General features: G+C 37.1%; 1 protein-coding gene across 5 annotated transcripts in view; it reads left to right on the plus strand.

Moving 5' to 3' along the window:
- CDK14 (cyclin dependent kinase 14) overlaps positions 1–24,545 on the plus strand; it is a 626,953-nt gene that overhangs the window by 134,679 nt on the left and 467,729 nt on the right. The window contains exon 1 of one of the 5 annotated variants that reach the window (XM_049641424.1): positions 8,851–8,874. The exons of the other annotated variants lie outside the window; for them this stretch is intronic. The gene's annotated coding sequence lies outside the window, so the exon portion shown is untranslated. Of the gene's footprint in view, positions 1–8,850; positions 8,875–24,545 lie in introns of those variants that run through there. 5 annotated transcript variants of the gene reach the window in all.

The raw sequence follows: 24,545 nt of genomic DNA on the forward strand, positions 1-24,545 counted from the left end.
AAAAAACGTTGAAAAAAAAAATTAAAAAAAAAAAATCATTCAAGTAATGCATTCCACAAGGAGTAGCTGAAAGGATTCAAACAGTATTTGAATGCTGCTGTTCTTGGTGTTTTACTGGATCCGAAAAGAATGTAGGAGTGAAAGCATTTCACAACTGTTAATATCCCTGTCTCTTGTACATTTTTTCCTTGAACCTCATCCTCTGTTACACTAGTGAGTTTGGACTGGTTATATGATCATATGACAGTGCTTCCTTAGACAAATGATTACTTTGGTTTGCTTTCAGTTCTTTGAAGGTGATGTGCATGTGGTTTCAAATGGAGAGGGAGGCAAACCATAAGAGACTCTTAAGTACAGAGAGCAAACTGAGGGTTGATGGGGTGGGGAGTTGGGGGGTGGGAAAATGGGTGATGGGCATTAAGGAGGGCACTTGTTGGGAGGAGCACTGGATATTGTATGTTAAGTGATGAATCATGGATATCTACTTCCGAAGCCACTGTACTATACAGTATATAGTATATACACTGTATATATACTATATATACTGTATATATAAAATAGTATATATGTAAAAGTATATACTATATAGTATATATATAGTATATATATAAAAGTATACTATACTATATAGTATATATACAGTGTATATACTTTAGGTTACCTAACTTGACAATAAATTATATGTTTAAAAAATGTTTAAAATAAATAAATAAATTTTAAAGCTGGAAAAGAAAACCACAGAATGATCTAAATTATACCAGCATTAGCTTGAAAAGGCAAATAACAAGACATTGGCCAAAGGAAACTTAATTAAATTACATAGGAGCACATATTTCAATTTCAGTCTTGAGTTTCTTCAGTTGGTTATCTTTTCCTTATCATGCTTATTGTTGAACGTACAGCATTGTTATCCATTCTTTTCTATGGCTCTGCTTCCTATTTTATTTTTTAGGGGTATAGAGTGAGACAAAGGAAGAAAATTATTTAATAAATCCTTCTTATTTTGATATTTACAGTATATACTAGATCAGTGGCAAGGAATTTCTAGATTAAAAAATGTCAAAGGTGATTTAAAATTATTTCTGTGTGTCTTTTTGGCAGGCTCAGTTAAAAAGTTTTCTTCCTTTGGGATTTTCCTGATTTTCTGTAAGTAGAATTTTAGAAAGCTGGTCTAAAGTTCCTAAAAGCAATAAAGCTGACATAACCCTGAACTAGAAAACTTTTTCTTCCCTTTTCATAGTTAACATAAAAAACTTAAGTACCTTTTTTTTTTTTTAAAGAGAGGCTTCGCTCCTTAAGCAGCTTTTTGATGGTCCTGGATTTGTAGCCTCTTCATACTGGCATCCTGACATCAGGAAGAGAGAAAATCCTCACATCTTTTCTCAATGCTTTTTGCCTTTCTTCTTGCTTCTACCTGAGGATTTTGTGTCTGCCACTGAAATCTTATAATTTAATTCACATTTGTAAGATCATATTAGTGCTACACATCTAGAACTCTCTGATACTGTTCTTCCGTTAATATGGTCATAGTAAGATCACTTTTACACCTGGGTATTCTGCTCCTTTTCACATACTTGGGGCGTGGTAGCACATCAAAACTCTGATTGATTTTGCAAGGGCGAGAGTAGGAAAAACTACACTAGGCCATGTGAATACCTAGGCATTTTATATGTTACTTGAATAAATAATAAATACATAAATATATGTAGGCATGTATATAGAAATCATATTTTTTATATGTGTAGGTATATATATAGAAACCATATTGTCTTAATGCAGATGCAAATCTTATGTGCCAAGGATTAAAACCTTAACTGAGAAGCAAAGACTGAGTTGTAGGCAAGTTGTTATCCAGGGTAATTGAGGATATACAACCAGAAAATACAACATACAGGAAGGAGAAAAATTGTTCCCTAAGAAGGAGTAGACTGAACCCTTGGTTACAAGCAGAACTGTGATCAGACATCAGATTAAAAAAATTTTTTTTAATGTTTATTTATTTTGAGAGAGAGAGAGAGAGAGTGTGTGTGTGTGTGTGTGTGTGTGTGTGTGTGAGCAGGGGATGGGCAGAGAGAGAGGGAGACAGAATCTGAAGCAGGCTCCAGGCTCTGAGGTATTGGCACAGAGCCCGACGTGGGGCTCAAATCCCAGAACTGTGAGATCATGACCTGAGCTGAAGTCGAACACTCAACCAACTGAGCCACCCTGGTGCCCCAGACATCAGATTTTTAAAATAGAGGCAAAAATAAGGCTTGCCTTTTTATTATTGTAATCTGTATCTACCTGTTTCTGTTATTAGACTCATGATAGTCAGCCTTCCGTGCTGCTTTTTAACACACATAATCTAAAGTTTCCCTGCTATAGGTCTCTTTGGGCTTTTAATTTCCAATGTAGATGATGTTCATAACTGAACTTTTTTTCACCTAGACATATTTTCTGCAGTTCATAGTGACCAGCATAGGATTTATCTCTAGCCAAGAAACAAATATGGAATATCTGTTGTCTACAAAAACCAGTGTCAGCACTCTAGAGAAGGCACAGATGAGGATATGGCCTGTGAGTGTGTGTGTGTGTGTGTGTGTGTGTGTGTGTGTATGTGTTAGGGTTATTTCATTTTTATTTTTGCTCTGGATGTGTGGATTTCGAATGGTCTGCCCTGAATTTTATTTTTCCCATAAGCTCTCATATTTTTAGGGTGCAATTTAACAGGATGCAACATTTTTCAGGAACAGATTTATTGCGTTGTGGTAGAATTACCTGTATTTACAAGTAAAATTAGTTCATTTTTTCCCTCCTCCAGAATCACTTAAAGTTGTGTAAATATTAGGAAGAAATTCCTAAAGTTTCCATGAAATGCCATGAATGATGTATGGATATTTTAGATATTTAGAAAGTCTTTTATTTTATATTTTTAATGTTTATTTATTTTTGAGACAGAGCCAGAGCAGGGGAGGGGCAGAAAGAGAGAGGGAGACACAGAATCCAAAGCAGGTTCTAAGCTCTGAGCTGTCAGCACAGAGTCAGATGTGGGGATTGAACTCATGAACTGTGAGATCGTGACCTGAGCCGGTCAGTCACTTAACCGACTGAGCCACCCAGGTACCCCTAAAAAGTATTTTAAATAAATAACATTTCTCTGAATATATGGAAGTCTAAGCAATGCCTGGCATTAGTAGAGAAGAATTAAGTCATGACATATTCAGAGCTTACTACAAAAATAAGGTTTGGGTTTACTAAAAACCTCATGAACATTTAAAAATCAATCATAACATGAACTTCCACTGTAAAAATTTACAATAGAAAGAAATTGCTAGGGTTACATGGAACTATAATAATTTGAAATTCAACCTCTTTTTTGGGAAATCTCTGTCTTTTCTCAATCACTTTTCATAATAAATTATTTTCTCTTCCTTTAGACTTAAAATTTTATTGAAATTAATTCATAAGATAAACTTATTTTATTAGATTTATATGTATAAAGTAGACTTTTCTCTTTCCCCTTTCCTAATATTTAAAAAGTTTCCTTATTTAATGTTTCTTTTTCCTTTTTTGGTTAAAAATAAGGCTTTTTCAGTTACATCTTTTGTCCACATTCTTTTTTTGGGTTGGGAGACAATCTGTCTTTAAGACTGTACTTATGTGAAGGTCAGGCATCTGACAGCCTCTCCTATCTGAGATGGCTCCAGGTAGGTTGATACGAAACAAGAGCTTCTACCCAGGTGAGATGTACCACAGAGCCTATTGTGTACAGCCTGCAGTTGGTGGGTGACTAGACTAGTACTTTTCAACTCAGGAGAAAATTCCTAGTCCTGCTTTTTAGCTGCCTATTGATTAAAACCTCTATTCACAGTGTTCTGGTAAGCCTGTTTAACTAGTTGTCCAAGTGTAGGGATAGTTGAGGAACTGTGGCAAAACTGAGAAGAGTGTGGTAGTGTTAGCAAGAGGTGGCACATTCAGAACCTTAAGAAGGAGAGCCTGATGGCAAAGAGGGAGTGAACCATAAAAATGAAGCAGAGGAATGCACAGATGTCAGGTCTTGAGAGCAAGAGCCAAGGTCCCTGTAGACTCTCTGTTAAACCCTGATGGCTGTCACTAATGTTCATAATTGACCCAATCATCAGTTGAAGATTGGACTGGGTTTGTTATATTTCATTTGAAAAGTCAAGGAAGTGCAAAACATTTTTTAATTTTAAAAAATCACATATAAAGGCAGATAGTTCGAGGGATCAATTTTTGTTTTCCTGCAGAAATGACCTAAACAAATAGAGGTCAGATTCTAGCTTTCCGCCCCCCCCCTCCCCCCCGCATCAGTTTTTGTTTATATTTTTCCTGTATATCCACTGACATGATGTTTTCACAAAAGACTTTTGTAGATAGACCTTTTATTTTAACCTCTATTACTGTTCTTCCACAGTGTGGTTTCACATACATTTCAATGTCCTATAATAAAGATATTCTTAATAGTAGTGGATTGTGAATCCTGTATGACATGAACACAATGATTAATTTCCTGCAGCTTTGCCTTCTAGCCTCTATTTTCACTTCTGCTGTATGGCCAAACTTGTAGAGCAATATACATATGTGAAACTGTATTTTCCCCACAAATTCTTCCCATACATTCCTCAAGACCCCCCATCCGTTTCCACTCTACGAGAGCCCACAGAATTTGTCTGAACGACTGTCATCAGCAGCAGCTCTTCCTAATATTTATTCAACAGGTACTGAGTGCTCTCCTAAGGGCTAGGGAGGTGCAGAGAGGAAATGAGTACAAGTCCATGCTCTGGAGCCATTTATATGCTAGTGGGGGCAGAAGACAAATAAATAAATGAGACAGTGGAACAAAAACAGTGCAAGGTGATGGTGAGGGAGGAGCAATGACAGAAGGAGGAAGCCAGGGAAGGCCTCTGAGGAGATTACTGAAAACCAACTGAGTAATGAGAGGGAGTCAGCCAGGATTATCTGAGGAAGAACATTCTAGGTAGTGAGAGCAGCACAGATTCCTGAGGAATCACCTTCAAGGAAAAGAAAAAAATTATCCATTGTGGCTGAAACATAGAGTGGTGAACGCTGAGGGTACCCTGCCCAGATCTGCTTGGTCAGTGGGTACCCAGGTGAAACAGAAGCCCTTCCTGTCCAGGCCTCAGTCAGTGATGACCAGTCCAGAGTCACACAAGGCCAGCCGTCTTGCTTCAGATGGGACTAACGTTGGCTGTGGTTGTTTCCTCTGACACCACACTTCCTTGCTTTCTCCCATCCTGCCTGTCCGACTCCTCACTCCTTTTCTCTGAGCTTGTCCTCAGTAAATTAGGTGAACAATAATCCTGGCTCAGTTCTATTTCTAGGAGACCCTAACCAAAGACACATAACTGAGCTTTTGACCATTTTTTTCTTGGCTCCATACCCTTATGTAGTTGCCCACTAAACATGTCCACTTGGATGTTCCAAAGGTACCTAAAACTCAACATGTAAAAATTGAAATCGTGATAATTTTCCCTCCTCCTCAAGCTTTTGTTCTTTCTGTATCCATTTCTTTAGTTTATGATTCCACCTTTCACCTAATTGTACTAAGAATTCAGGGCCATGCTGGATATTCCTTTTCCATTAGACCTCCTGTCCAGTCATGCAACAAGTAATGCATAGTGAATGTCTCTCACCTCCTTTGTCTTTCCACCTCCATTTTTATTGCTTTGGTTCAGGACCTTGACTGAACTATTGTCTTAGTCTTCCGAGTAGCCTCCCCTGTACCCCTCTAGACCATTCAATACTATTACCCTGTTGTAAAATGAAAAATCCCATCTAGCTGCTATTCTGTTTATAGTCCTTTAGCACCTTCCTGTTGGATTAAATGGCAACTTCCTGTAAGATAAGATCCCCAACTTCTCAGCATGGCATACAGGTCTGTCATGCTGTGGTATTGCTCCATCTTTCCCTCAGCCTTCACAGCTGCCATCACTCTACTTACTGCTTGGTGGTTTCCTTGGACAGCTTCCAGTTTCAGGCCCTGATCCTTTTGTCCTGTCCTGCTGTTCCTTAGTGCCTGGACAGTGCCTAGAAGACTGAGCTTCATGCTGCCTCCTCAGTGAAGTCTTCTCTGAGCCACCCTTATTTGTACCCAGCTGAGTCCTCTCAAAACACACATTTCAGTATATTATAATCACTTGTTTTATTTTTAACCACTCACTGGGTTCCTTGAATGCAGAGAAAACATGGCTGTTCACATTGCTGTGTGTATCAGCATATGTTTAATAAGTGAATACATGAAAAAATAAAGGAGAAACTTTATTGTGTTAAGTTTGTTCGTTCTTATACAGGATAGCTTCATGAACATGAACATTATAAATGCCCTTAGCTGCCAACTCTATAGGAAAAAAGCTATAGGCACTGCTTTGACCAAGTGACTGAAGATAACACTTCTAATATGGATATTTTTCAGGGAGTAATGGGGGAAGGGGATAGATTATCTAAGCCCTAAAATATGGAGTTGGTAAATTTATTAATTATTTTAAATATTTATTTAGTATTTTCTAGATGGCTAGCATTGTGTTATATGCCGTTGGGCAATAAAAAAAAGGAGCAGTTGATAGAGTTTGTTCCTCAAGGACCTTAAAATGGGGGGAAATGTGAACAAGAGTTTTGAGAAAGCATATGATTAGCTCTTAAATGATTTAAAGAAGAAGTGCTGTTGGTTCTGAAGAAGGAGAGTCTTTGTGGGCTGGAGGGTAGAGCAATCACAAACAAAACCTCAGATTCTTGAAATATTTATTGGAATGAAGTCCCTTCTGCAGAAATGATGCTCATGTAACTCAGTGGTTTTCAGATAGCAAGGAGGTAGCTTTCTCTCTTGGCTTTGTTGAAAAAGGAGGTTCATAATAGTTGTGTTTGAAGAACTTTTTGTGAGATTTTTGAATGAGCTTTTGTGTTGCAGAAAAAAGTAAAGTTCAGTATGTTCACAGTGTTATTCAAAAGGATAAAGATGAAGATGGTTTGTAAATGGGGGATGTGGGAAATGATTTCTTTAAATCAATTAGGGTGTGAGAGGAAAACGCTTTTCCCCGAGATCTCTGACTGTAAGTGCACCCAGTCTTGTGGGCTGTGAGAATATGGCCTACTCACCATTGACACAGCAGTTTCCTCCTCTGTACTTTAATCTCTTAATTAAGTAAATATCTGTGAGGTCAGATTTCACACTTGACTTTTAAAATTTCTTGCCTAAAGTATATCTCAGTTGTATCTTTGTGTCTTACCTAATTTATACCCTTTTGTAATTCTATTTTCTGAGGCTAGAAGTTCTTTCAACAAAGACGGATTGTAGATCAACCTCAATCCTGTAGGGGTCGCTATAAGAGTAGCATTCTGGCATTCTTCCTTGCCACCCAGCACCCAGCACTGTGTGGTATGACTTGACACAATTAACCTAAGGATTGTGAGATCTGGTTTGTGTTGGCATTTTACTTTTGAGAGTGGTATAAGCTCTAACCCTTCTAACCAAGAATTCTGTAGGCACATAACTATGTATTTTATCACTTTGGGTTTGTAAGTGCTACACCTGTGCATTTTTAACCTCATTTATTTGGTGCATGGTTATTTTAGATTTTTCATTATGCTCCATTTGCATATGAAAAATATATACACATAGACACATTAAACTATTTTAGTGGCTTTTTCAGTACGAATGATGGTAGCCTTCATTGGCCTTCTATAGGACCTCAGATTATTGTTTAATAGGATTGTCACTCAGGATACTTACTGGCTTCCTCCAATGCTTTTAAAAAAATTGAATTGAGTATGATGAGGTACATCCCCTTGATTAAATGTTTTTCCTCCTATGCAATCACCATTAGCTGTTTGGCTCCCATTCTGTATTTGTTTGAAGCATCCCTGCATTGCAAATCAATATCTTTCTGAAGAGACAGTGTGTTGTGAATTGCCTGGACAGCATATGCACGGTTACTTTGGCTGCAATGCTGCTGCAGAGCCTGGTTACTCTGCCTTCCTGGGAACTCCACAGGCAAGTCCATCGTGTTTGGAGAAAAAAAAAACACAACTAGGTTTTTTGGGAAAAATGAACTGTTAAACCTATTGATACTGAAATGTTAGCATGTCCTTTGTATACTTCTTAACTATTTTTGGTCTTATTCCACTGAGATTAGCTTCTCTTAGGTGATTTCTGTTTTGTGTGTGTGTGTGTGTGTGTGTGTGTGTGTGGTTTTTTTCTTTTCTTTTTTCTTTTTTTTTTTTTTTTTTTTTTTTTTTTGCTTTTGCTTCCCCCTTTCTTGGTTGTAGTACGGCCGTACCATTTCAGCTTGCTAGTGCAGAAAGATGTGAATTCAGTTGCTGTGTGAGCCTGGCCTGGTGCAAACACATTGCTAGAGACATGTTAAAGAGTTCCAGGTGAATCCAGCCTGAGAGAGACAACAGCAGAACGGTAAGACGGAGCATGCTTAAAATTAGAGCAGGGGTTTTAATTTGGAGCATCTCGGCGAGTCTGTATCCTGACTCACTCATTTACAACTTGAAAAGGATTCATTTTATGCATGTCATTTTACTCACCCCCTTCTATTTAACCGCCAGAAACATCACAGATTGATCAAGGGGGTATTTAAATTAGGGATCTGACAGGAGGTTACTCATGGAGAGTCTCTTGAGGCTCCCAAGGCTACTGCTTGTAGTTTGTAAACACCGGTAGCAGTGATAAGATGAGGGAAAGGTTTAGCGTCTGTGCTTCTTTGCCATAGCTGAGTGTTATTTCTTCTGAAACTCGTCTTATTTATTACAGCTTAAAGAGATCTTACAGATTGTTTTGCCTGGCTTTGCTTGGCTGAATGCCCTCTGATTCAAGCCAGTGAAGGACGGGAGACCACTTCTTTCATTTGGGTAAACTGATGTCCATGAATTTGTTGGATAGGATCTGAGTGGAATAAGCATCTCTAATATATTAGGGATAGGGGGTTTCCTCCTTGCTCATTCCACCCCCTTCCCTTCTGGAGCACAGAAATGTACCTGCTTTAAGTCTGTGCTGCCTGGCAGAGGTCAGTGTGCTGGTATTTTGCATCATTACACCTGTAGTGGTTATGCTTTCATGTACGGAAGCGATAATCCTTCATACAGTTCTGCTTGAAGTGCTGGCTTTAATAGTAGACCGCTGGCATTTTGGATGCTAATGCAGAACCCCTGCATGCATGAAGGACTAGGACAGCAGGCAGGCGACTCCAAAATGATGCTTACCTGCTTATGATGAAGATAACAGTTGAGAGACAGAAATGTAAACCTTGATATCTACAGGGGTTGAATTTCTATTTCCTTTGTTAATTGGCACACAGTATTGGGGGTGGGGGACAGTTGAAGTTGAAGAACATGTTTTTATAATATTGTTCAATGTGAGACTACTACCTTACAGGGTTCTGGTGAATTTATTAGGATCCATATCCTATATAGATGCTGAATGCTAAGGGGGTCAGCATTTGATTTTTTTTGCTTTAAAAATATTCCACTTATGTATACTTTAACTCAGCAAATCATGTAAAATGTAAATGATGTAAATAGTGAATATCAGTTGAGAAAATCATCAGTAACTTGCTGTAGCATGCTGGCCATAAGCCAGTTGTATATAATTTTGTGACATTAGTATTTTTAAGAAAGAACACCTGATTACTTGATAGACAAGTGACAGAATTTTTTTTTTTTTTTTTTGGTAGGGGGCGGGCAACTAGGAGCCTTAAATATCCTTCTACGTTTACTCAACTATTGATTGTAAAGGTGGGGCGTTGCTTTCTGGAAGTGAATGTTTGGATTTCTTCCAAAGATAATTTAAGTTTTCTTGTATTTTAACTATTTATTACTTTCTAAAAAGTCAATATGGACTATAAGCTGTTCTTTTCCATACTTCAGTTGTTCTTTTCCTAAAAAAAACTTTTCTTCTGTTCAGATGATGTGCTCTGTGTTTGTTGTTATTGTTGTTTTTCTGAGAGTGATATGTTCTAGCTGTTTATATTTTTACCTTTACTTTGTATAAGCCATGAGGTTTGTTTTTTCACCCTATTACAGAAGAAATTGTATTTGTAAAAAGTAAGTAATTTTTAAAAAGGGGAAGGGAGGGCTGTTAAATAACATTGATTTTACAATCATGTACTTTTTAATTCTTCATTCTGCAAACATTTATTAGCCATCTACTATGTATAAAACATTGTAAGACCTGCTGTGAGGAAGTACCAATGAAGTGATACTCTCCCTTCCCTGAGGGAGATTAGATAGAGTGGCATTAGTATTTTTCTCTGGAATATGCTTTTTATTCTTTCTCATGAATAAGTAAATTTGATGCTTTTTAAATATTATATTTTCTCCTTAGGAGACTCCTTCTATTTTCTTTTCATCACTTATTTATTAAACAAACATTTATGGAGAGTCTACTGTGTGACAGTATAGCTACTCTGTCATGTGAATAAAAAATATCTAGTGCCTGTCCTCATGGAACTTACCATGTACTCTTTTTAAAAATATTTCAAGGAGAAATTTTAGAGCAGGTTTTTTTTTTCATTTTTGATTATGGTATAAAATGCGCATAACACAAAACTTATCTTTTTAACCATTTTCAAGTGTACAATTCATTGGCAATAAGTACTTTCACAATGTTTTCCTACCATCACTGCTATCCATTTCCAGAACTTTTTCTATCATCCCATACAGAAAAACTCTGTACCCATTAAATAGTAACTCCCTATTTTCTCTCCCTCCATCCCTGGTATTCTCTAGCCTATTTTCTGTGTCTATGAATTTGCCTATTCTACATACCTCATCAAGTTGAATCGTATAGTACTTATCCTTTTATGTTTGGTTGATTTCACTTAGCATACTTTCAGGGTTTGTCTGTGTTGTAGCCTGTGCCAGAATTTCATTACTTTTTAATATTTGCTTTTTTACATGGGAAACACCAGAATTCCCTACCCCTGATATGATTTCACTACAGCAAGTTTCCATTTGGGCACCATAGTAGGTACTTTAGGTATACTAAAACTAAAAGCCTATGGGGAGGAGCAAGGAATGAAGAATAGAAATGCACTGAAGGTATGATCTATGTAATACTGAGGGTATTACATTTGGATCCTTTACTTGGCCTGGTAATTGAGCATGGTAATTGGGCTACTTAGATTTTCATGTCAGTTCTTTGGTGATAGAGAACAACAGACAGCTGATATATTCAATGGAAGGCTGGACTGTGGCTTTTGCCATTATTGACATTCAGATTTCACCCACTCTGCTTCATTTCCCTTATTCTATCTGATCATGTTGAGGTCCTCTTATAGAATTGGAAGACTCTTAGAATTGGAAGGTTCTTCAGCAAGTGTGTTGTCTAATTGGCTCATCACCATTCATTCAACCAATGGGAAAGTGAGACTTTACTCAGTTTCCTGATACATACTGCAAGCCTTCTTTCAGTGGACACTCCATCTAAAAACATGTGTCTTCTGAGTTGGGCAGAGAGGGATAGGAGAGAGTGTAAACTTTTTGCCATATTCAGCAGTTTTCCATTGGATAGGGTAAACCTGGTTTTATCAATGTAGCATTCTCTTTCTCAGATTTCTCCCTGATACTGCTTATCTTAAATCCAGATGGGTTGTTTTTGTTTGTTTGTTTGTTTGATAATCCTTTTTAGAAAACAAGTTAAGGCTCCCAGAGCTATCCATTTATCTGCCATCAACTGATTTGATGATTCATAAATTAGATCAGCGGTTTATGTCCATGCCTTTAACATACTATTCAGGAAACACAAACGTATATGGGAGAGGAAGATTCAATATGGCAATGTCTAATGCCTAAGTTATTCCATCTTTCCCATCAGCCTGTCCTTTTTAATGATCTTAATGCTTTCGCCCCCTAACTACCTTGCTGTTCAGCCTTGACTTTTGATGTGAGGCTGATTCAGAATCAGTGTAGTTAAAGGCATGTTAAGTTTGGGTGGTGGTGGTAGAAATAGTGAGAGATGAGGGGAGAATGGGTCAGAAAGCCTTAAACCACAGAGCACCTATTCTACTCAGCTTTAAAAGTACATTCTTTTGCACCAGAAAAAGGGAGAAAGAGAAAAGTGTTACAGACAAGGTCTGTTCTTTACTTATTTCTCTCAAAATGCAAATCCCAGGGAACATGTAAGGAAGACAACCCAGTGGTCAAGAGGTTGGGCTTTGTAGTCAGAGTCTTGGAATAAATCTCATTTCCAGTGCTTACTCTCTTCATGGTATTGGACATGCTACTTAATTCTTGTGTGCCTCAATTTACTCATCTGTAAAATTGGAATAGTAATCATACCTCATGGGTTGGTTGTAGAGATTTAGGAACTACTTATAAAGCATCTTTCATAGTAGCTGTCATATAATAAGAGCTCAATAATAACCCTCATCATTATCATTGTCATCTAGAAATCCTTAATTGCCATCTCTCTTTTCAATCAACTTGCATTTATCTTGCCCAAGATCCTTTTCCAGTTCGTTTGATTATTGAGCATATTTGGCAATTCTTAGTGTTCTTATGTTTGAGTGGATAAAAAGAAGATTTATCCATTGATCATCTGGTAGGTTTTTTAGAAAGGTATATGTTCCATAAACTTCCTCTTCCGCCTAACTGAGATAAGTTTGCCCCTGTGGCTTACTCCTAAGCTAAATGAGGTCTAGCTAGAATACAAAGAGGACAGTGGCATGTTTCTGGAAGCATTAGTGCTTATTTTTAGGTGGCAGCCAAGCAGCAGGATATGTGTATCCAACTAGTCTGTTCTGTTCACCTTCACTCTCTCTGTTCGGAGTCACTATTGACTTTTGTCAGTCATAGGAAAGATTTACAGAACCGGTTGTCATGAAATCAGTTAGGACTTTATTATTAATGGATTGCTGTCAGATTTATTATTGCTGAAATTTTAACTCTTTACAATAGATGGACCACTTGTTAAAGCTGCATTGAAAGATACTTCCATTTTCTCCCCAAAGGTTCATTGTTCCCTGTGTTTCTCTTCATAAGCTCTGTGTGGTTAGTGACCCACATATGATTCTCTGAAAATCTGAGGCGCTTCAAAAGTCAATCCTATATTGAGTGATGCCCTATATTTTTCTGAATTCTTTGGTCAGGTTTGCATCGCAATTTATTTTATTAGAATAAAAACATTAAACTTTTAAACTTTATAACATCACTCTTGACATGAGTCACTAAATTATTATTAAAGCATTAATAATCTAAATTTTATTAAAAAGATGGGTATCATAGGTGAGGAGATAGAAGTTGTACTTATTTATATAGCCATCTGTTTTAGAGTAAAAAGATAGTACACAATTTTATTTTTCCTCCAGGGAAGGAATTTAAAAATATTTATAATCTTTATTTTTAAACGCTGTTCATATGGTTACCAGGGGAAAGAAATTCAGGCCCTAATGGATCAGTCAGCACCTCCAGTAGTGTGTTTTTTCAGTTTCCATTTTTAATGTTATTATGCCTTCTGGATGCTTTATCTTACATGAGGGACAGAATAGCGAGCTACAGATATTTGAAAGGTATACATATAAAGGAAGAACCAGCCTGGCTTAGTACAAAGAAGCTATGGATGGTGCAATGAAAGTCAGAAGAGAAACAAAACAGAATTCAGAAAATACCTGAGACTATCATGTGCACAATGAGACAAATGACAGTTTCTCTGGTCCTCATGATATGAAACAAACAAACAAATCCAAAAAACCCTCAAACAGTGAGCGTATGTATATAGGTGGAAAGCATCCTGGACCATGTTAATCATTTCAGACAACTGTGAATCTGAGTTCAGCCTGATCTGTTTTCTGATTATTAGTACTTCTGCCATGGTAGATATTTTTAAATTGCTGTAGGTAATATTACTCCTTCTTGCCAGGTAATCTCATAACTCTGCATGATGTGGGGTCCTTTGAAAACACATTCTGGTTTCCCTTTCTGAGGTTAGGACCCAGGACAAACCAGAATAAGAAGAAAAGCTATATTTAAACCTGTACATTCTATGAGAGAGGGGGAAAAAGGTCCCTATTTGCAGACCAGACTTTTTCTTTTCTAGAATAAGAGCTGTAAGGGAATAGTGTCTTGATGAAGACACTAATTAGCCATGCGTTGTGAGCCACTTTGTGTAGCTTGATTCTTCTGTTTTGTCGAGAATGGGTATTCTAATTCCTCACTGCAGCTGTGGGAATTTTGTAGGTTGGAATAGGCTTTTGCTTTGCGGAATCTCAACAAAGCCACTCCCTTACTGCGTTATGGGGATTCTCATATCATGTGCCCCCTTTCTGAGCCCTCTGGCTATAAATGGGAGAGGGTAGATATTAGGTAATATTGATATCAATTCTAATATTTCACCTCCCAATGTATTCATTTGGCCATATGATATGAATGCTATGTTTTTTTCCATGATGGAATTTTAACCAGCTTATAATTATGAATGTCACATGACAGTCAGAAAATTCACATATCCAGCGTGCCTGGGTGGCTCAGTTGGTTAAGCTTCCGACTCTTGATTTCAGCTCAGGTCATGATCTCATCATTCATGAGATCAAATCCTGTATCAGTCTCTGTGCTGACATCGTGGAGCCTGCTTGGGATTCTCTCTCTCCCTTCCCCGTTCATGCTCCCTCTCAAAATAAATAAATAGACATTAAAAAAAAAAAAAAAGAAAATTCACATACCTTTTTTTTTTTCCTCCTCTTGACCCTTTTGGAATATTTAGTATGTTTTTAGTGGAAACAGTGACACCCAAACTTCTGCAGAATTGCTGTGCCCTTCTGCTTGTGAATAGGAGTTCATGTCCCTTGTCCAATCTGAGGTAGGACGTGTTTAGTATTTCATATAGGCAAAGGGCTGGTCTTTTTTTTCCTCCCAGGGGAGGACCTTTAGGCTATGTGGTACTCTTTGCAAATGTTAGGTTCCTTTAAAAATTTTGTTTCTGTTTTTTAAAGCTACCAAATAAACTCTGGTAAATAAAGAGCAAAGTAATATTCTGGGTTCAAATCTCCTTAGAATACTTTTGTGGCAATGTTTTTTCATAGATATGGTAGCCAGTGGCAAAACAGTGCTTCTGTATTAGAAATACGTAAATTCACAAATTTCTACACAGGAGGTGACGTTAAGTATGCTGTTGTGACCCATGTATATTCTTTATTCTATGCTTATTGCTTACTCTGATCCCATTGCTTTAAAAAGATTTTTTTTACATTTATTTATTTTTGAGAGACAGAGAGAGGCAGAACACAAGTGGAGGAGGGGCAGAGAGAGAATGAGACACAGAATCTAAAGCAGGCTCCAGACTCTGAGCTGTCAGCACAGAGCCTGATGCAGGGCTCGAACTCACAAACCGTAAGATCATGACCTGAGCCGAAGTCAGACGCTAAAATGACTGAGCCACCCACATGCCCCTGATCCCATTACTTTAAAAAATTTTATAAATAAGTTGGGTATACCTTATTGGACAATTTTATTTTAGAGTTCAAATTTATATTAAAGGATTAGCTGAAATTGCCACGATCTTTTGCGGGAAGTTTGAGTAAAAATCTTACACAAGGAATATTGAAATGATTATCACTTGTGGTACTGAGAGTTTGAAACAAATTTAGCTTCTAAAACTCCTGACCTCTCTCACAACCTCAATCTCTTATTTGGCCATACCAGCAGAATCTATCATTTTATGGTTTAGAGCACTGCACCTCAAACTTTTTACATACACACCAATCCCCTGGGGATTTTGTTAAAACACAGGTTCTGACTCAGTAGGACTTAAGGGGGGTGGGCTGAGATCCCAGGCATTGCCAGTGCTGCTGGTCCACTGCAGAATATTAGACAATATTCCAGATAAAATCCTGATTCCCAAAGGTAGCTACATTCCAAAAAACCTATCTATATAGGCCACAGCCAACAATCAAGAGGGCATTTTTGTCCTTACTGTGTGTGTTCACACAGTTCATTAAACTTTATGTTAAATCCATCATTATGGTTTGGATGAAATCAAGAACCTGGAAGTTAGTAAATAAAAGCATCTATCTTTGCAAACCTGTAAGCAGACTGTATCATGTGTATCTAAGTCAGGAATATAATTATAACAGAAGGGAAAGCAACTAACAAATTATTTTAGTAATATATATTAAAGGTTAAGGTGCTGAGAAGACCACGTGAATATTTCATGATAAAACTAGCAAAACAATTATCAAGCCTCTTGGTGGTAAGCCTTGAAGCCCAGTAAGGGTCATAACAAAACTATAGTCACTGAAGTGACATAAAGGAATGTAGTGTCTTCAAGAATCGTCCATTCAACTGTGTCCGTTAGCCAGTGGATTCAGGATTTAAATGAAATTAGGTCAGACCCCAAAGAAGTCAGTAGAAAAATAAGCATTTTTAAATTAAATCACAGTAATAGACATTGAATTCTGGTGAGTAGGAACAACTGGTGAAAGCCTTTTCATTGACTGGAAGAGATCTAGGCTCAGAAGGTGCCTCATTGTTATGTAGGTAGGACTAATTTTTTAACTGGCCTATGTTTAGTTAAAGGGGACAGCTCATAGTAAGGAAAACATTCCATCTTTGAGTAAATATTAACAGAATACCCATTTCATGCCATCTTTTGGGCTTTGGGGAGCCCAATATTTAAAGGAAAGGAAGATAATGATTTCTGTGTTCAAGGTGTTTACAGTCTGGTCACAGAAATATAATGAACACATAATAGAGCAAAACAAAGACCTCCTCCCATCCCAGCAGAATAAACCGAACACATGAAAATAAGTTACACAGTGGTTTATATGAAAGCATGTAAAACAGCATATATTTAAGTGACAGATTATGAAGTACAATCTAAAGATGACGATGTTCTTTTGTGTGGGCATTTTTGGTTGTGTCAGTGACATAAGGATGCGACTGGCATTTAGTAGACAGAGCGAGGGTTGCCAAACATCCTACCATGTGACCTGCTGCATCATGCTGCTTGCAAATAATTTGTCAGCCAAAGGCCCAGGATGCCATCACTGAGAAACAATGCCAGGATTTTGGAGTGAAGGGAGACCCACAGAGACTGGAGAGATCAGGAGAAGTGTTCGTGGTGTGAACCTGGCTGCCTGCTTGCTAAACCTAAAATCTTAAGGGAAATGGAACATAAAAGGAAACACAAAGAAGTGAATTTATGTGTCTGGCCTAGTTGATCTATTTAAAATCATTTTCAGCTATAAACTGCTGCCTAGAGTTTATAATAGAACAGTCAAGTTTTAGAAGGTATTAAGAGCTATTTACGCCAGCTGTATCATTTTACAGACGAGAAGACTGAGATTCAGAGAGTTTAAGCGACTTAATCTAAGTCTCTATGTGACTTATGTGGGCAGCAGGCTTGCCTGTATGTTTGCTAATGTTCTGAAGGTGATTTTAGGCAAGAGCTTGGTTCCAATAAAACATAGCTGTATGTAAAAATACACTCATGCATATATCCCTTTATGTACATATAGGTAACCCATCCCATATCTTCATGTAACCACACTGCCACCTTTACACCCACACCCACCCACACACACACACACACACACACACATACACACATGGACATGCACACATGTGAGAAAAAGATGGCCACAGTCAAAGAGAGTGGACATACTTGTAGATATTGCAAGTTAGGTTAGAGATGAAGGCAGCTGTCAAGGGTTATGATGCCAGTAGCATTAGAAATTCTTCCTACTCACCTCACTAGCTCCCCGCCCACCAGAATACCTTGCCCACCTATGCCTCCATAGCTGAAATTCCTTTTAAAAGGGAATGAAGCTTTTTATTCTATAATGCTTAAAGTTTAAGTAATTCTTGGAGAGGTTATATTTTGGTTTAAGTGTTCAAAAACTTGTAGATGACTGATGATAGCTTTTTTTTTTTTAATTATTCTTGGGAGATTTTGAGAGGAGACAGGGAATAGGAGAAGCCCATCAGACTCTCACAGGGTAGTGGATGAGGGGGTAAACAAATATAAGAGGTTGTTTTAGTATCAAGATTTTTGCCTATTTATATTTGCCAGTTTTGTATTGGACCTGTCATGGATGTTTCTATCATGAGTGTCAAAAGACCATGACCTATTTTATTGCCTGATGCATAATACAGTATTTGCTGTGGGTTAGCTTGGAGACCTTTAAACCAGTTCTTACCCTAATGTCTGTCTTCATGAAGAGTGTGTGGTGAAGAAGTGGACAAGATCACACCATGAACTGAGTAAAATACCGATCACCAGAAAATGGTTGATTCAAAGGGACAATTTTCAGCCTGAATGAATTCACTTGAAATGAATGCCAACCTTAACTGAATTAAGTTGTGCTCTTTCAGATCCACTGCTGTGAGTTTGGTAGACAGTTGTCTGGATTTTACATAGCTCCAAGCTAAAATCATAGGTCAAACTGTGACTTTTGGAGCCTCCAACACTATTTTAATTTCTGACCATTTTTACTGAGTTTTGAGTCTGACAGCTTATGTTCAAACCCCTGTTAATGACATGTGAACTAAAATAATTGATTCCAATGAACACCCAAATTTGTGGATACATCTCTAACCTTGTTTGAATTCCAGGTTCTATTGAATTTACTGGAAAAAAATAAAAGAACAGAAGTTTATTTGGGTATTTGTGATGATTTCTTCTTTTTTCTCTATCTACTACTACCTTGAAACGTCCCTGCTTATGTAAATTTTGTCACTTTAGTTTTCTCATCAACAAGACCAAGGAACAAAAATGCAGTCATAGAGAAGACAAAGCCTTATTCCTGTTAATATTGGAATGTCTGTTATTTCCAGGCAGTACTGATAGCACAACTATTTCCTGTGATGGGCCTTGGGAATGGATACCAAAGCTGTCTTCTTGTGGCCCTGTGAATTGAGAAAACCACTCTTAATTTATGTAAAACTGTTACTTTCCCTGAATTAGCCAAAAACCTTTGCTAGACCCTTCAATTGGAGATTTGAAGGTAAAGGTGCTCTAGGGCTATAAAATAAATAGAAAACACAGTCTTTGCCAATTGGAGAAGATGGTCAAGTTGTTGAGGTTAAAGTATCACAAAAAGAATAATTATAATCCAGGGTATGTAAAATATTGGAGCAAACTAAATGGTGAGTGGGATCTAATCAACAGGAGCGTCTGAGCAAAGGTAATTTTTGAGAAGAGCCTTCTTTAAATGAAGAAGAATTGACATATAATTTTGTATTAGTTTTAGGTGAATAACATAGTGATTTGATATGTATATATACAATGAAATGGTCACCACAATAATTTTAGTCACCATCTGTCACCATACAAAGTTGCTACAATATTACTGACTATATTCCCTATGCTGTACATCCCCATGTCTTATTTTATAATTAAAAGATTGTACCTCTTAATTCCCTTTACCTAGTTTGTCCATCCCCCTACCCGCTTCCTTTCTGGCAACCATCTGTTTGTCTTTTGTATCTGTGAATCTGTTTCTATTTCATTTGTTCCTTTGTTTTGTTTTTTAGATCCCACATATAAGTGAAAACAGACGGTGTTTGTCTTTCCCTGTCTGACTTATTCCACTTAGCATAATACCCTCTAGATTGACTCATATTGTTGCAGATAGCCAGATTTCCTTCTTTTGTATGGCTGAATAATATTCCATGATATTTATATACTTACACTATATATAAAACACCCTCTTTATCCACTCATCTACTGAAGGAGATTTAGGTTGTTTATGTCTCTTGGCTATTGTAAATAATGCTTTGATATATATGGTGTGCATATGTCTTTTTAGACTAGTGTTTTTGTTTTCTTTGGATAAATACCTGGAAGTGGCCTTGCTGGATCATATGGTATTTATAGTTTTAATTTTCTGAGTAATCTCTAAACTGTATTCCACAATGGCTTCAACAAATTAACATTCCCACCAGCAGTGGACAAGAGTTCCCTTTTCTACACATTCTCACCAACACTTGTTATTTCTTGTCTTTTGGATAATAGCCATTCTGACAGGGGAGAAGTGCTATCTCATTGTGGTTTTGATTTGCATTTCCCTTTTCATGTACCTGTAGGCTGTTTCTATGTCTTCTTTGGAAAAATGTTTATTCAGTTTATTAATGGGTTTATTAACCCATATTTTATTCAAATTGTCTTTGGTTTTTATATTGGGTTATATGAGTTCTATAAAGATGTATTTTGGATGTTAATCCCTTATTGGATATATCATTTGTAAATATCTTCTCCCATTTAGTAGGTTATCTTTTTATTTGTTGATGGTATAATAGCTTTTTAGTTTGATGTAATTTCATTTGTTGCCACTTTTGTTCTTGCCTGTGGAAACAGATCTGTCACATTAACAGAACAAAGCATAAAAATCATATGATGCATCTCAGCTGCAGGAAAAGCCTTTGACAAAATTCAACACCCATTTAAGATAAAAATTCTTAAACAAGTGGGTACAGAGGGAATTACCTCAACGTAATAAAAGCAATGTATGACAGACCCACAGCTAACGTCATACTCAAGGTGAAAAGCTGAAAGCTTTTCCTTTAAGATGAGAAACGAGACAAAGATACAAAAAATGCTGACTTGAGGGGCACATGCACCCCTGTGTTTATAGCAGCACTACCAACAATAGCCAAATTATGGAAAGAGCCCAATGTCCATTGCCTGATGAATGGATAAAGATGTGGTATGTATGTATGTATGTATGTATGTATGTATGTGTACACACACACACACACACACACACACACACACACACAGGAATACTACATGGCGATGAAAAAGAGTTAATCTTGCCATTTACAACAACGTGGATGGAACTAGAGGGTATTATGCTAAGTGAAATAAGTTAGTCAGAGAAAGACAAATACATAATTTCATTCATATGTGGAATTTGAGAAACAAAATAAATAATGTAGGGGAAGGGAAGAAAAAATAAATAAAGAGAGGGAGGCAAACCATAAGAGACTCTCAACTACAGAGAACAAGCTAAAGGTTGCTGGAGGGGTGGTGGGTGGGGGGATGGGTTAAATCAGTGATGGTCATTATGGAAGGCACTTTTTGGGATGAGCACTGGGTGTCATATGTAAGAGATAAATCACTGGGTTCTATTCCTGAACCCAAGACTACACTGTATTTTAACTAGCATGAATTAAAAAAAAAAAGAAGAAACAAAACAAGGATGCCCACTCTTGCCACTTTTATTTAACAGTATTGGAAGTCCTGGCCATAACAATTAGGCAAGAAAAAGAAATAAAAGGCATCCAAATTGGAAAATAAGAAGTAAAACCGTAACTATTTAGAGATGACATGATACTATATATAGAAAATCCTAAACCTTCCACCAAAAATCTATTAGAACTGATAAATGAATTTTGTAAATTTTCAGGATACAAAATCAGTATACAGAAATGTGTTGTGTTTGTATACACTAATAACTATCAGAAAGAGAATTTAAGAAAACAGTCCCATTTACATTTGTGTCAAAAAAACCCAATAAAATAACTAGGAATAAACTTAACCAAGGAAGTGAAAGACCTAATACTCTAAAAACAGTAAGACATTGATGAAAGAAATTGAAGATGATGCAAATAAATGGAAAGATATACAGTGCTCATGGATTGGAAGTATTAATGTTGTTAAAATGTCTATACTACTCAAAGCAATCTACAGGTTCAGCAAAATCTCTATCAAAATGTCAATGCCATTTTTCATAGTACTAGAATAAATAATACTAAAATTTGTATGGAACCATATATGACCCGAAATAACCAAAACCATTTTGAGAAAGGAGAACAAAGCTGGAGGTTTCACACTCCTAGATTTCAAGCTATACTACAAAGCTATAGTAATTAAAACAGTACAGGACTGGCACAAAACCAGATATATAGATCAATAAAATGTAATAGCCCAGAAATAAATGCCCATTTATATGGTCAGTTAATCTATGACAATGGAGGCAGGAATATACAATGGGAAAAAGTCTGTTTAATAAGTGGGGCTGGGAACACTTGACAGCCACATGCGAAAAAGGAATCTTGAACAATAATATAGTGGGAACATGGCTTGGTGTGGGAGGAATTCTATGATTTGGTGTGCCCTATGTGGAGGGCACATTTGTCTCAGTACAGTTAAGCATGGATTACTGACTTAATTAAATTCCCTTAATTTCAAACACTAATTTACTGTGACTGATTATTTTAACATAATTTAAATACCTTAAAGAAAACAAGCACAAATATGATTATTGCAAATTATATTACTCTACTTCTACTCATCCTATTTAAAACACCAACATTGTGGGTTTAATTAATTTTATTATTTCTGTGTGTCTTTTTATACCTTCTCTATACCTTCTATAGGGTTATAGATCCACTTATTTAAATTATTTCCAAGGGGTTTCAGTACTATTTTTTGACTCTTCTTGGGGTGGTGTAATCTTTACAGATCCACAAATAAAACAGAGCCTTCTTAGATAGCAGAGGTTATAGGATCTGAGTAACAACATTGGGGTCTTGGTTGCTTTTTCCAGAGTGATTCAGATCTGAGTCACTGGTTAGCAGTCAGTTGAGTCTTCTTTTGAAGGGTTAAATTTCACTTAGTTATTACAATTTAACTCATTTCCAAAAAATGCCTCCCACTTCAGTTTCACATAAGTTTTCTTTGTAGTCTGGTGTCTCTCCACTAGACATATTCTTTGTAAAACATTGCTTAGGCAACATCACATACTCTTTGGTCTGTTATTAGAGCATGCTGTGTTGCTGCTCTTTCTACACTTGTGCTGCCTAGGGCTCCACAGACCCTGGCCAATCATTCCTGTTTTTGGGGTACAGTTCCTACTTTTTCTAGCACCAGTTGCCTTACTCCTTAATGCAGTTCCATGTATTAAAACCAACCATATCCTATTATATTCATGCTTCTTTTATTTTATAACTGCCCTTTGCCCTTTATATTAACTTCCCTCTTTTGAAATCATATTGAACTCATGGTCTTCCAATAACTCAGCTTGTTCCACTTAACCATAATTTTATTTTTCTGGTGCTGGGCAAATACATAACCACCATTTGGCTATTAGGAATCCCTATAGGCAGACTCCTTTGTCCCTTCTAGCATTGCCCATGACATTTCTAAAAGGATCCTAGTTTTCTGGTAACAGCTGGATATTTCACAGCTGTTTTGTGTTTCCTACCCTGTGAACTAGAGTCAGGTTACTTTCAAGGATTCCTCTTTTTTCATAGTGAAGAATTGGAACATAGACCAAAATCTGGACACCAGGGGGGGTACACATGAAAGTTAGTAAGGCTTCAAAGAGCTACTGTTTGGTCGTTGGAAAACTCTGCCTTTTTGAGGTTATGGAACAGTTCCCATTGATTTTTCCCAATTTGACCTATCATGCTTCTGTCCTTGATTTTTGTTATAGTGTCAGATTATGTGTATCATCAAGACTTTCTACTGCACTGACCATAAGCATTTTGTTGAGGGAACAAAGTGATTCTATTTGGTAGGGGGAATGTTTATTTAGATTGCTGAGAGGCTGTAGAAGGAATCAGATGAAGACTTGCGCAGTAGCACCTGTGTATAATCTGACTTCTAGAATGTTCTTTCATTGCTAGTACTCTTCTCTTCACATAACCTGGGGTTCTTCAATAATTTTATTCAATGAGCTGCCAGAAATTGCAGCTTTCTAGGGGAAATGAGTACTATTCTTAGTTCATCTTGCCTGCACCTTTCTCTAGACCTAACCCTTTCCTCTTTTGGGGGTCTGCAGGGTGAGTCGCCTGACAAGCTCATGAGGTCAACAAGGCTGGTTCCCTATATCTTTATGAAGGATCTGGATCCTACTTTCTTTTCTGCTTGTGGTTAACAGAGGTAGCTAGATCACGTTTAAGTTGTTTGTCCCAAATGTTGGAAACTTGAAACTTTTCCAGAGCGGTCACTCTGCCCTATGTGGAAAATTCAAGTATAGATTACTTTCCTGGATGAAGATACATGTACAAAGCAGGTGCTGATAATGATGTTATTCACATAAACCCCAGGCAAAATGGAGACCAAGATTAATTGTGTATAAACTTAATTATGTAGAGAACTTGTTTGTGGATGTTATAATGCTGATGGAGTTACATCCTGCAGAAAACTCGTGATATATGGTCATTTACTGATAGTAGTCATAAGAATCATCACTTATTTTCTCCTGAATCTGATACAGTATATCAAATTCAGGAAATGGTATCTGCGACATGTTCCTAAGAACATTCTGCTCAAATATCAAAGTACTTTAAACAATTTCAGTAAAGTAAGCATATTAGTTTTCTATTGCTGTGTAACATATCACCACAAACTTACTACCTTCTTAGCTCAGTTTCTGTAGTCCAGGAGCAACACGGCTGGTTTTTCTGCCCTTGGGCTCACTCAAAATCAAGATGTTGGGCATGGTTGTAGTTCTTACCTGGGGCTCACGATCCTCTCAATCACTGTTGTTGGCAGAAATAATTTTCTTGTGGTTATAACAGGAGCACAGTCCCCATTTTCCTGCTAGTTGTTAGCCAGCGAGCACTCTCAGCTCTTAGAGGCT

The sequence above is a fragment of the Panthera uncia genome, chromosome A2 (assembly GCF_023721935.1).
Source record: "Panthera uncia isolate 11264 chromosome A2, Puncia_PCG_1.0, whole genome shotgun sequence".
In the NCBI taxonomy this organism is placed as follows: domain Eukaryota; kingdom Metazoa; phylum Chordata; class Mammalia; order Carnivora; family Felidae; genus Panthera; species Panthera uncia.